The sequence below is a fragment of the Glycine max genome, chromosome 6 (genome assembly GCF_000004515.6).
Source record: "Glycine max cultivar Williams 82 chromosome 6, Glycine_max_v4.0, whole genome shotgun sequence".
NCBI classification, from domain to species: Eukaryota; Viridiplantae; Streptophyta; class Magnoliopsida; order Fabales; family Fabaceae; genus Glycine; species Glycine max.
In genome coordinates this window covers 1,509,118-1,524,593 of record NC_038242.2, presented here as the reverse complement: position 1 = coordinate 1,524,593, position 15,476 = coordinate 1,509,118, and the positions used below count along the sequence as shown (strand labels likewise).

At 28.6% G+C, this 15,476-nt stretch overlaps 2 non-coding genes across 2 annotated transcripts; both read left to right on the top strand.

Moving 5' to 3' along the window:
- The first annotated feature begins 6,361 nt into the window (after positions 1-6,361).
- Positions 6,362-6,433, top strand: TRNAP-UGG (transfer RNA proline (anticodon UGG)). Its single transcript has one exon. It is a non-coding gene; the product is annotated as a tRNA-Pro (tRNA).
- An 8,697-nt stretch (positions 6,434-15,130) lies between these two features.
- Positions 15,131-15,210, top strand: MIR394G (microRNA MIR394g). Its single transcript, NR_126743.1, has one exon. It is a non-coding gene; the product is annotated as a microRNA MIR394g (primary transcript).
- Positions 15,211-15,476: the final 266 nt, after the last annotated feature.

Here is a 15,476-nt window from a genome sequence, read left to right as displayed (position 1 = left end):
TCGTGATAATTAGGCGGCGAACCCAACTTGTGTTACAAAATAGAAAGGAATAAAATATTCCTTTTGATTATTTGGATATTGGACTTCATTTGAGTCCGGAGAAACCGTCAAAGTATATGTTACAGCATGAAACATATTCCGGTCCAGATATTGACATAATTATTTCTGTTGTATAATGTTTTTCTCATTTTTATAGTAATAAATGATTGACAGATAAAATACTCTTATACTTCGTTTGATTTGATTAGTCTAACATAATGTGACGTAATCACCAAATAACCTTGCTTGCCCTTTAAAAATGTTCCAATATCTATTGAGTCATTGAGAAAAGTTAATTTCTTAAAATGAATTGCTGAGAGATATACTGGGTTAAAAAAAACTTCAATTTGATAAGTCTTACACCAAAATCCATTTCCTTTAATTTGAAAAGAAAACTGCATTAGAAATACCATTAACAAAGATTAAAAGTGCTACCATACTCTTAATTATAAGAATTATCAAAATAAAAATACTTGTTATTTTTTAAATATACTATTTTCTTTTCTTCAATTCTTTCTTTCTCATTACTTTTTTCCTCACTCACTTTTTTTAAAAAAAAAACTTCCTTTCACAAACTAAACAAAGCAATAATCTAATCTTTGCAGCATCCAAAAGAGGCTGTGGCGTGGTGACACCGAAGTTGGTCTGGAACGGGACATTGTTTGGTGAGAGGCAGATGCTTCTGTCTCCTTTTGATAATACTATATAATATCCTTATTTAAAATAACAGCTCAGGATGCGATTTTGAGGGAATATACATCAATTATTCAATGGGCACCAGGTATATGCCTTCTGCTACGTTGACTATTTGACTTTAAGCATTGAAGCCTACTTATTTACAAATTACAATGTGATTTGGAGTGAATATTCATCAATGGACAGCTATTTCCCTCTCCCCATGCTTTTCATCACTGACTTTGAAGCCTACTACTTACTGCCTCAACTACTCTCCGCTTTTTTAAAAATTAAGTAACATTCAAACAAAATACGTATTTTTTGCAGGTTTGAGTTATTTGTCACGTCTATCAGCAATTCCTGCAAACGGTTCAATATGAACTAAACTTTCTTAATAATAATATAACAATTAAGTTAATTTATGAGAATTATATCTAACATAAAAAACTAGTCTCTCAAAATATAATAAACTAAAGTATATGAATCTCTACTAAAAATATTTATTTATATTTAATATCCACTTATATTTCAAACAAAATTACTTAGTGTAGAAAAAAAAAAGCAGAATCACTTTCGAAAGAAAATTCATATATTAGCGAAGAACAAAAAAATATCAACAGATTTTAAATATTACAAATTACTTAACCTAACTAGTAAATCGAACCTAGTGAGATATTATTTCTAAATACATCCTCCTCCTTCTTTTTATTTTTTTCAAAAAAAAAAACAATAGAGGCTAAATAACTTCTGCCACCATATCTGATACCATGATACGATATTTGCACCGTTTGAGTATTTTATTATGTTTTATTTATTTATTTAAAGTTCTAGATCACTCTATTTTATACTATATTAATTTTGAAAAGCTAATACTAGTTTATTAATATTTTTTGGTAACGCACTAGTTTATTACTTAAAGTCTTTAACAGTTCGCTAGCTGGCAAAAAGATAAAAGATTACGTTTAAGATTGCGAATCAGTTTGCAATGATCAAACCGACATTTACACATATCAAAGTATAAAATAGATGGCCAAAATATAATTTTTGGTTTATATTTTTCTAAATGCGTCATTTTTTTAATTAAGATATTTTAGTTTTTATTTTTTTAAAAATTGTGATTTAAACTTTTTTATTTTTAAATTGAGATATATCGTCTCTTTTTTTTAAAAAAATATGATTTTAATTCTCTTGGTTAATATTACACTTATTAACTTTATAATTTTTTAATTTTTTTAATAAATTAAACTTGTCAAGCAATTAAATAATTTTAAAAAATATTTAATAATAAGTAAACATGTGTCGGACAATATTTACCAGATATATATATTAATATTTAAAATTGATCATAAAAATTAAAATTGTGAATTTTTAAAAAATAAGGAATAAATTTTTCAATTAAAAAATAGAGGACTAAAATCCTAAATTTTTTAAAAGTGAGAAAAAAAGATCTCAATTAACAAACAAGAAGATTAAAAACACTAAAAAATATAGGAGGATGAAATTATATTTTAGTCAAAATAAAAAAAATGAAATGAGCATGCTAGAAAAAATGAAAGAACATAAATATTATGTTTTCTTATGATAACATGTCATTAGTGTGTGAAATGTTCACTATCTGAATATTTATTAATTTTATTTATAACCAACTTTTGTTATAAAACTTGATTAATCGTACTTCAACGAAATCTCTCCTTTCAACCTTAATTTAACGATATCGTTCTTTTAACGTCTTCCTATCCTTTATCACTCTGCTTGTTTTAATGAGAAATAGTTTCACATATAAGTTCATATTCCAATCACGAACCTTTACATTAAATTGAGAAATCTCACATTTAGATGTGCACTTAGCCTCTTAGGCTCTTACCATGTTGAGGGGTACCTCGGTGAATATTCATTTTTATGCACTCCCCTAGCCTTCACAATCCCCTAGCTGTAACCTGTTCAAGGATCTTTTAAGTATGGACGAAAAGAAATAGTATTGTAGAAGCTTCAATAATTCTTTTTAATGCAACACAAAAATTGTCAAGATTCCCCTCAACATACCGTCTTGGTCACACGCGGCAGAAATTCTAGAATTTCTGAGAAATTGGGTCTCAAAGATGAATCTTGGTGCCAGCACCAGTGAAGCAATTCCACTAACTTTGGATGAGTATGCCTTGGAATTTTAGGCCTTAAACCCTGCAATTCATATCCACAAACATATCCAATTTCACAATATTTTATGGCTTGGTAGCTTGAGCTACTATAGAGCTTTGAAGTTAGTAATATTTCTTGCACATTATCCTATGAATTCTCTTTCTTTAATCATAACCAACATATACCATTCAAAACAGCATATGTAATTTCTAGTTAAGGAATACCTTCTGGATCACTCCAACTGCTGCTTGCAATGGGGACAAATGCTCATAAGGAAGCTGTCATTCGGTCATAAAAACAGAGATAAAAAAGATGTGAATTCTGAGCAACCAAAATAATGCTGAACAAAAACAAATGTCTAAAGCATACTTGCTAACTTTAATTTTCCATTTCTGTTCAAGACATTGTTACTCACTTTTTATTCTTCCCTATATCAAAGTTTATACATTATCAATTCACCATATATGATTTAATGTGGTCAACATTGTCTAGAAAGTTTTGCTTAGTACTTCAGTTGCGGGAAATAATCCAGCTAAAAGGATTGATAATGTACCATCTTTGATATAGGGAAGAAGTACTAAGCAAAATGATAGAGTCCATGTTAATGGTCACTTTATTAAAAAGGACAAAAGTCTTGGTTCTATAGATGTCAAGCAAGAGAAAGCCAAAGAGGGGAAAAAGTCACAATGCATTACCTTTTCCGTGAGCATTTCCCAAAGAACAATGCCAAAGCTAAAGACATCGGCTTTCTGATCATATGGTTTATGTTCAATAACCTTCCATATGTCAAGGAATCACGAGTCAAATTATAATAAATACAATGAGCAACAAAAAGGCAACACATATCAATTTTTTAAACTGTCTTACATAACCAATTAAAGCATCTATAGGAAAAAACCATAGTTTTGGTTTCAGCCAACAGCAGAGAAGGTAATTTGAGAGCAATAGCCTACCATTGTCTTCTTTTATTGGAGAATGTTACAACATTTTTCTTTTGGATGGGAGTTTTACAAATTGGGGGACAAAATTATTATTTATTGATATTTGATAAATTAGTGATAAGAAGGAATTTAATTGAAGTTTAATGTTCATTTATTATTAATGGAAATATTTTTATGCTACCAATCAATTAAAAATTATCTTAGGAGTAATTTTTAAAATAATTATCATTATAAAAGTTAAGATTTTCAGTATACATTATATTTTTTGTCATTTTAGAATATCAATTAGATATTTTTAGTATACATGATATCCTTGATAATTTTTGGTAAAGTGAGAAACAAAAATATATAAATAAGAAAGAATCGAACTAATATAAAAACCAAAGATATATTAAGAAAATAAATTTTTTTAAAAATTTAAAACATTAATTATATTAGTTAATTCTTTACCAAAACATTAAACGTAAAATAAAATAGAATGAAGGAAGTTATATATATATATATATATATATATATATATATATATATATATATATATATATATATATTTCTTAAGATCATTCATAAAATAAAGTTAAAGTCATAAGAATAACTCTCAAGATATAAACATTATCAAAAGTAACTTTTATCTTTTATAACAAAATCTTCTTTGTACTATAATTAAAAAATTAATTAAACTCATATGAGTAAATTTAAGAAAATTAAAATAATTATCTTGCATCTTATTGTGGAAGTTTTATATTATTGGATGATACCATAAAATATTTTATACTATTAATATGTTAATTTATTTATCTATTTTATAATAATAAATAATATTTTTCGTATAAACTAATAATCATATGACACATAAATAATTTAATATTTTAAATTGATTAAAATATCTTAAAATCAGGAATAACACCATTTATTCTCATTAGGTAATTATTAAATATATATTTAATTTAATAAATATATTTTTTATTATGCAAGTGTCATGATTATTGATTGAAATTATAAATAACATAATAATTCTCTGAATTATCTAATAATTTATTAGAAAGATGACATCATGGAACGTAATATTTAGCGAGCCACGTTCAAGCAAAAACAAAATATTATAGCAAGAACATTTTTTTTCTTATGATTATTAGAATTAGAATATCCAGAATTTATCCTCCGACTCAAGCCAGTTCATGTGTTAGCAATGTTTCAGCCGTCCATCTGTCACCTGCACTGCCGACCTGGCAAATGCAAGATCAATCTTCTACTTTTACCAATTAGTTAATTAGCAGGAATAATACCCGCACTTCTACAAATTTATTCACTGGAAATTGGCGTCGAGAAGTTTTGTTTTTCTTACTCGATATCTTGTTAATTCAAATTGTGCAGAGAAAAACATTTCCGAATAATAAAATACATTAAAGAACTCTAAGTTCAAATATTTAAAACTACAAGTTAATCCAATATATTTTTACGAAGTATATAATAATATTATTTGCATTGATTTATGCACTGATGATAGTCTCTATCTAGCCTTGTTTTTATTACACAAATATAAGGGTCGTATTAAGCAAGAATTTGTTTCGGCATAATTTTTTTTTAAAGAAATATAAATTTGAGTCATATAAATTATATATGGATGCTTAAAAAATAAAAATTCATTAAAAATCATAGAATCGCTTAAAAATGAATTTTTATCTTTTGAGTATGACTTCATAGTCTATATTTATAATTCCAATAATCATGTTTTTCACCATGAAGAGAGTATTTATATATATAAGAAAATTTTAAATTTTCGTTTTATCCAAAAAAAAAAAAAGCGCACACAAATACCATAATATGTATATTTTCGCGTGTGTTTTATAAAGTTGCAACAATGACTTCAATACATTACTATAATTTTCAAAACAAAGAGAAGTTAGTATATCAGTTTCCAATATATTTAACCCAATTCTTGTCCTTCAACTGAATTGTATACCTGAATATTGAATTTATTTGAGATGTACGAATAGTATATATACTTCTCAATTTATTAGACACAATTATGTTAAAGTCGGATAAAATGTTATATGAAAGTATTAAACACACACATATATATAACTCAAATTTAAGATCAATGCTTAAGTTACAATAATCTCATGCCATTTAATTCATACATTCAATAGTCTTATTTTTTTTTTCAATCCCTTACGTTTGTTTTATAATCAGGATTTTAGGTCACCCACATTAACATATAAAAAAATAAGTTAGAGATATTCAACATTTAAAATAAAAGAAGGAACAAAATAAAAGTTATGAGGTCTGTCATCAATTGACTGAGCATAATTTGCTAAAGCATCGGCGACCTGATTTGCTTCCCGGAGCACAAGGTTTCATCAATTTTTATTCTATCTTTAGGAAATTTTAAAGAATAAAAAGAATACATTATTGGCTTATTTTTACACAGGCCAGAATGCAAAGCCCAAACCAAAGCAATTGAAAACAGGGCATTTGGTCTAAAGAAAGCCCAACCCAAATACTAAGAAAGCGGAAAGGGTGCTTATCTATTAAATATCATTTATCTATCTTTAATATTTATTAATATCAGAGGGCATTTGGTCTAGTGGTATGATTCTCGCTTTGGGTGCGAGAGGTCCCGAGTTCGATTCTCGGAATGCCCCTCCCTCTACTTTTTTTGTTTTTACGGTTTCCAACTTTCAATGCACAAACATTCAACGATCATAATTCTTTTGTGTTTCACGTTAATGCATTATATTTCACAGCACAAAGATGAGACATTTACAAACATCATTCTACATTTACAAACAGTTTTCAACCACAGAAAGTTTCAGACAAGAAAAGCAGACAAAAAAAATTTAACCAATGAGTTTACTCTAAAAACACCATAACATTTTCAATACCTTAAAACCCTGATAACGATTGATTGATTGCTAAGTATCTGCTTAATACCCGTCAGAATACTTTCTTCACTAATCATAACACAATTCGCAATCAAATTCAGAACAAATTCAGCAAGTAGTCAAATACAGTTCAAGCTCACAGTAAATATAGGTTACTGTATATAGCTTTGGTACAGTGCGATCTTGCTCTTCAATCCGGATCCCTCGTGGCTTGCCCATAAGAAGAAAATAGTCACGACTTTGAACACCAAAAGTGCAGGAGGTGATTCTAGTCTTTCATGTCTCGTTCTTTCTTATTGAAAAAGAAACTAACTTCACTTCACACCTTTACATTCGTAGTTCATAGTTCTATGCTTCCATAGCATAATAAGGCAAGCTGGTCTTCATGATCACATGCATTTAAAATTCAGTAAACTGAAACGAACAGAACTTGCAAATTGAAAGAATGAAATCAACAGGGATTTGGCGAAACCCAAATTGATAGCGGCCAGCCAAGCCGAGAACAGGAATTATGATCAAAACACGGCAACGGTTCAATGCTCTTATCCCGTAAACTAAATACGCCCAAATCATGCTTCCCACACGCATCATCTTCATTGGACTCCGAATAATCGTCGGTGAAATAGATGCAATCCGAAGAACACGCATCGAATTCAGACGCACAGAACGAAAGCGACGAATTCCCCCCAACAAAAAACAGTCGCTCGCCCAAAGTCTCGACTCTCTGACACGTCAGAAACCCCCAATTCATCTTGAAAACCTCAAACCCCACCGTCCTATACACCAAATTCGACTCCTCCCATGCGTGATCGGAGAGGTCGAAGAAGACGCGGCGAGAGAGCATGAGCCATGGAGAGGGGTTTTGGGAACGTAATCGGAGGTAATCGCCGTAGATGGTTAAGGTTTTCGATATTGATTCCAGTAGTTCTGGGGGTAGTTCGCCCCATTCTTCTTCTTCGTCTTCACGTTTTGTTTCGTGTGCCCAATATTGGTGGTGGTGGTAAACGTCCCTTTATAATGTTGATTTATATTTTTTAGTTATAAGGATAAAACCAGTCTTTGGGCCTTCATTTATTACAAACTGCTTGGCCCAACAGCACCATTTGTAAGTAGAAATTAAGGAACCTGTTTGGGCCGAGTTATTGTATCTATGGCCCAAACAAGAAAAGTAGAAAATGAGGAACCTGATAGCATCTTATTTGAGGATTCGGAAAAATTGGGAGAGAGCTGCTCCAATGGGACGCCAATGTTTTATAATCATGAAGAATTGTGGATTCCTCTGCATTTGAGTTCTTCAAATTAAGTGGAATCTTGCAAGTCCCTAGCTCCCAGTGTAGGTAATATTGCACTTTTAGGTTGGGCTCTTAAGCTGCTTTGATATTCGACCAATTAATCAACCGAACCTGCATATTTAATAGCCTTTTTTTTAAGCATATTTAATAGCCTATTGAGTACTTTAGAACAATTTCCATTGTATTAACCTTCTGTGTCCTAAAAGTAAAAATAAAAAACTCGATGCAGCAAAGAGAAACGATAAAAGATAAGCATCCTCTCTTTCCCTTTTTGTTTGTGTCATCCCCATTATATTAGTTGGCGAAGTAGAAATTTAGTCCCCACCGTTGCACCAGCCCTTAAAAATGCCTTTCAATAAAGGAAACAAAAGAAGAATAAAAGTTGACGCTTACCCTGCATAGCGGCCAGGGAGCAAAGCGCATGTACCTTTTTGAAAGGTTAAACTCAAAGTGTGGACAGGAAAGTTGTTTTTTCTGTATCTCCTCAAGTCAATTTCAAAAAATTAAATAACTTTTCTCTCTTCTTTTCTCTCTTCTTCATATCTCATTCTTATTATAAAAAATAATTTCACTTGCGTAATTCTTTTATGTTCACTATAACTATACATTTTTTTTTACAGCACTATAACTATACACTTCGAAAGAGTCTAAAATAAACTATAATATTAAAGGTATTTTAATACTTTTCTCTTATTAAAAATAGACTTTTATTTCAGTAATTCATAATGGAGTACTCACATTTAAGGTCATTTTGTTTTGCATGCATTATCAATAAACTTTAATTTTAATTAATAATCAGCATAAAAAATACTTTTAATATTACACTTCCCTTTTTGTTAAAAGAAGAATCCAAACTTGAACGGAGAAGAGAATCGGTAGGTGATTGTTTATGACTCACCTCAAAAGACTAGTAGGTGCTGGTTGTAGCAAGCTAGCTACTATTCTGCTTCACCTTTTTTTATTTATTTTTCTTCATATCTAACATATTTTCATGTTTGGTTCTTTTTTTATTTGGAAGACACTGAGTTAGTTCAAATTTTCAATGATAATACCATTTTTTAAGTCTTTCCGGTCAAAGTACCAAAGATCTATCATCTATGTTTCCTCTGTTTTTCACTTTACACAGCTTTTGGCATACTTTCACGATTTGTTGGGTGGTTGCATTAGGGTGCTCACCAATAAGTATGTGTTTGGAAACAAATAAATCCAATGCCAATAAATTTTCAAATAAAAGTTATAAGAAACTTTCTCTGATCTTAAATATAAAAAAAAATATGATACACTAATTAAAAAATTTAGTTAATTATATTTAATTGCATCAATTTTAATTAATTTTGTTAAATTTACTTTTCATTAAAACTTGATATTGGTAAAAAAAAGTCATTAAAATTAATACATCAGTTAAATGAAAGATATTTTAAAAATAATAACATTAAATAATATAAAATTCTTTAAAATTTTATTATATTTAAGACCATATGTATTTTTTGTATTTAAGACCAACAAAAATAATTACTTTAAATTTTTTTACAGTGGAACACGTAATTTTTTCATTAACGTTAATCCAAACACATCGTAAGTTACACATCCAATTAAGCAATAAGCACGGTTAAAGCTTACACTCTGTTTGTACAAGAATGGAAAGAAGAAAAAAAAAACGAAAATAGTACAGTTATAAGTAGAGTAAAAAGAACGTGTTACAAGAGTGAGAGAAAAATCTACTTTTTTGGTTAGGGTAAAAAAAATGAACAAAAATAATATTTGAATTCTGATTAATTTTAAAATATAAAATAAATCATATTAAAAAGAGAATATTTATTTTATGTGCTTATGGTCCTCAACAAAAAAAATTAATTATCGTTTCTAATAGACTTATTTTGTACCGATGTCATAATCAATAAAAAAATATATTACATTCTTCTCCTCATATCCTTTTTATGTTTTAGCTTTTTAATTTTTTCAAAACAATTTATGTTTTATAATTTTAAAGCCTAATTAATTGGTTATTCTCAAATATCCTCTTATTTAATACTGACTGCCACTAATGTACTAATGGTGTAGGTATGAAAAATTAAGATATTAGGATAAGGATATTTTAATCTAAATGCATCAATTTTTAATTCTATTAAATGTTTCTTAATATTATGTAATAACTTTAAACATGAAAATATATGGGAAGAGGATAGGATAAGTTTGGTTAAATAGAATATAGACCAACAAGAGTAAATCTAATAAAACATTTGGTAGTAAAACAATAACATGCACTAATAATTTCATGCTTATTATTGTGCAGAGTAGACAAAGGTGTGGATGATTACACACACGCTAATTCATCGTTTCTCATCTATCCTATTCCTAAATACGAAAATTGCAAATCGTACGTACTCCACGAAAGAAAAAAAGTAAAAAAATGGTCTATTTGTAATATAATAGAAAGTATTAATAATTTTGCATTGTTCCAATGATTTAATCATAGCTCTGACAGTGATTCCGCAGGCCAACTGTTATGTACCTCAGACTAATAAAACGGAGATGAGACACCTTAGACTAAGAAAAAGGTCATCGTCATCGGTTGGAGTGGATGTGTATGTTCCTGGGAACAACGGATCCTGATTTCTTCTGGCTTTCTTGTTTGAACTTCGAAAGTGTGAAAAAAAAATTAAATTGGGTGGGTGTAGACGATAGTTGGAGGGTTAGATTTGAAGCAATAAATAAGGTGAGTAAAATGGGTTGGTCTCATAAATGCATATAGAAAATAAAGACATGGTACTAATTATTTGTGTGGGAGTTTGTTCTTGTGATTTATTTTGGGGTTTGGAGGAGCTGGTGAGTTTTCCTAAGGGCGTGGCTTTGTGCTTGTGGGCGTGATGAGTGCGACGTATCGGACGACAAAAAGGAAAAGATTAAATCATATCTCTTTCGTTGCGTCACTCAGTATTTATTCAATGGGAAAAGGAACCTTTCAAGAGAAAAAAAGTGTGCAGTTAGCCAGTTACTAGCATAAGGAATGAAACCTTAACAACCGAGTATTTTAAGATACTATTCAGAAGTTTAAGAAAATTTTTTTATTTATCGAATCTATTATCACTATTAAATATTAATGCTCCTATATCTTATCATTATCTTTAGACACATTTTAATTTAAAGGAAGAAAAGAAGTGTGAAAATAAAAATATATATATTTGAATTAAAATATAATATATAGATATGAGTTTCATACTAATTTTTTAAAAAAATTTATTCAAATAAACCCAAGTGAAATTGAAGCAAACACCACCTTAATATGTTTTTTAATAACAAAATATCATTCATTCTAAACCAATATTCCTAATATACTACTGATTAGAGGAACTAAAAAATTATTAGAGACACTGACCATTTTCTCTTAAAAAATTTATGACCAAAACGAAAGAGGAACATTTGCTATATGCCTAATGTAATAGTAGGTCAAAAGCATTTTCTTTTACCGGAAATTTTTTAAGTTATTCGGTTGAGTTGAACAGAGGATACCTTGGATTCTTAAGTAGTGGGAGGTAGTAGGTCCCATCCATGAAATGTAAAGGTAAGCATGGGGTTGGGGCCTCCACCTTCTATAACGCTCACTCTAACTTGTTTTTTTTTTTTTTCACGTATAAAAAACAAATAAATTAAACCACGTAACTTTTACTATAAAAGAATAAATGCTAATTACTCATATCAAATTTGGTAAATTATTAATGTTAGAGTATAAAATTTACTCTATTTTAACAATCACATATCATGATATGATTATAATTTATTTATTTTATTCTCATATAAAACCAATTTTCTCAATAATATATATCCCAACATATATCCACACACATTTGATGGAAATTTATCGAATGAGTATTTTAATATATCTACATAAAATATAAATAATTCGTCATAGTCATATCTTTATCTTTTTAATTTATTCAATAAATTTATTAGTGTGGATATTACTTCCAACTAATGATTATATTTTTTGTTAATCTTTCAGCTAATGTTAATATAACAGTTCATAGTTTAAGCGAAGGAACGAAAAATAAGATAGCGGATGCCATTTTTCTACATTAATAGAACTGTTTGATTCTTATTAGAACAAGAGAAAAAAGTTATACAGTAATTGACATGTTAAAATTTTTTATACCATTCTTCAATCATAATTTATTAGTTATACAGTAATTGACATGTTAAAAAATTTTATATCATTCTTCAATCATAATTTATTATACATCATATCTTATTAACTTTTAAAACAATTATCTAAAAATAATTTAAACAATAATTTATATTTAAATGATAATATAAAATTATTTTATATCACTCATATATAAATATTAAACTCTTAGAATAATGTGTTTGAATGGAACATAATATCTTACTAAAAATTCAATTTCCGTTTAAAATTTATACCAGTGAAGGAAAATCTAATACCAAAAATGAGTAAATGAACTTTCTTTATAACGAATGGCTTTAGTTTTATTTTCAATTAAAATTGAAATTTTCATTTTTATAACTAACATCGGCTTTTACCATTAATCACTAACTTTTAATACCGAGGCTATTAATATAAAACTATAATTTTACTTACAAATAATACAAAAAATAAGAAAGACTCGTTTTTGAAAAATTATAGATTATTTTACAATATTTTGTTGGTCCTTTTAGTTGAAATATATAGAAGTATCAAATACTTTTTTATTTCCAAAATATTAACTATATTTGTATTTATTTAATCCTTTCATCATAAAATATTAAAGAGATTTTTTTTTACTGCATTAAAGAGATTAGTTGAAAATTCAAGATAAATGATCTCTTTATTAATACCTTGCGGTTTATAGTACCACGGGCACCGCCAGTAAATTACTATGTTTCACCTCAAACATAATCAGGCCATAAAATTGAAAATACTCCATCTTTGCCCATGGCCTTTTTTTGGGCAAACACTTGATGTGTACGCACACCTAAAAACTTGTACTTAGTGAGAATAAATTCATATGTATTAATTAAATTATTGACTTTAGCTTTCGACTAACCTTTTCATTTTTTTTATTAATTTTTAACTTTTAATTATCCATTACATTAGTTTTACGAAACACGCCCTCAATATATTCGCAGAGTTGATGCAACCAAAAACATATTCACGCAGTTGACCTTAAGTCATTTGTAGTTTCAGCTTGAAGAAAATGTGTTACTATTCGTTGTAAATTTGTAATAAATAATATTTATCTCTTTAATGATAAAAAATAATATCCGTCGCAATCTTACATCAAATATTTAATTACACTTGGTATTTTTTTTTTATACAAAATTGATAAAATCTTTCGTGATTTATTTATAACCACTGTAAACTAGACCTTTAGCTCCTTAATGAATTTTGAGATATTTTTATAAGATTTGTTATTTTAACTGGCTAGGAAACTAAACTTTAATCTTAAATTTAGTCATATTTAAATTTTTTTTATCACTTTTTAAGAATGTATTAGGCAATAACTGAATTCAAATATTTTTTAAAATTCAACATATATTGTGAATTAAATTAGACTCATTAATATTCATGATTTAAAAGTAATATATATATATATATATATATATATATATATATATATATATATATATTACCAACAACATTAATATGAAATATTCTTTAATTTTATTGATGATTATTTTTTATTAAAAAATTTACTCCATAAAACTGAAAATTATATTTTATTTAAAGTAATCGAATTTAGTCAGACTAACGACTTATTAGTCAGGAGCAATACACATTAATTACATGAGATAGTTTTATTTTAATATAAATAATAGTAAATAAAGATGATAAATATGATTACTATAAAATATAAAATATTTCCACTAAAAATATGTTTTGCACCAATACTAAAGTAAACTCAAAGAGACGTTTAATCATCTAGTGCAAAGGGACAGTTAGAACCTTCATATTAGGTCACAAATTTCGGGAATTGAATGTGCACCTCGACCATTCCTAGACCTGCTTGGCTGGTAGGTAACCATTTCTCATCTAACTCTACATTTTTCACTCCTGAGCCTATAATATGAGGGACCTTCCCCCTTTTAGACATGTTCTCATCTAACTCTACATTTTTCACTCCTGAATCCATAATTTGAGTATTTGTAGGTAATTTACTCTGTGGTTTGTAGGACAACCATTACCAAGTAGCCGAAGAAGCTCTCTAATCGACATATGTAAGTCCCTCGAACTTGTTATATTCAAATAGATATACTAAAATTATATTTCTATAGATAGAGTTACTAAAAATACTAAAATATAAACAATACTGAACAAGTCATTGGTAAAAAATTAATCTATTTATTAGTACTAAAAAATTTCATCAATTTATCAAATTTGATTTTTTTTAAAAATAATTAAAAGGATTCATTCATTTTTACTTCCATCTCATTTCTACTTTATTTTCTATTTGTTATTTTTTGTGTTTCTCTTTTCCTTTCACCATCGTAAACATTATGAGATTATTTTGAAAATTTAGTAACTAAATTATTAATAAATGAATAGTTTAAGGATTAAATAGGTTATTTATTTCTTTAATTTAATTTCTTTTTTAGAACAATCGAAACCCAACAAATTAAAAATGGTACCCATACTCGTCCAAGTGTCGAAGGTAGAGCGTCAGCAGATAGATCCAAGTGCGTTTCGTGGGCATCAGAATCGAGGGTGTGAAAAGATTAGATTGATGGAGTGAAGCTAATATTAAGCTAGAGTGGGTTTGGTTTCATCAGGAACGAGGGAAGATGAAGAACATCTATGATGATCCTTTGATCTTTCTAAATATGCCTTCTCTATCAGGAATGAACCATCCAATCTCATTGCTTATCAAATCTTTTTGAGTCTGCACTGCAACAACAACATTTCTCTCTCTCATTAATAATAAATAATAATAATAATAAATTAATTAAACAATAATCACCCCCACCACACCACCTCCTCTTTCTTCTCTCTCTTATTTATTCTCATGCTCCATCACATCTTTAATACGCCACACCACATGCTTTCCCTTCACTTTCTTCCTTGTATTGGTAGCCCAAACAAAACCCCAATCTGACTTTGCGATGTTTCAACGGCGACTCAAAAGCAAAGCCCGGACATAGTTTGTCTTCACGTGGGTTTAACAAAGGGTTGCTTACAGAGTTTCTTGGCATTCTGTCCACCTCCACTTCTTGGCCCTATCTACGTACTCGGAGGTGGATATACTGCCAATAGAGCTGTGTTGGCTTCTCTTTGTCAAGCCTCCGTGATACTATAAATCTCAGTTAAATACATAAACACTTTTTTCCCATTTTTCTTTTCTGGCTATCAATTATATGAGGTAAAGCAACCTCCTTCCTTTTTCTTTCCTTTTGTTGTTTTGTTTTTGTGTGTATTTTTATTATCTGTTTCTCTTTAATAATCGCTTTCTATCTGTCTGATAAATGCTCTTACACAATGTTATCCCCTGCTGCTTACATGAGGAGTATCGATTTACTATTAT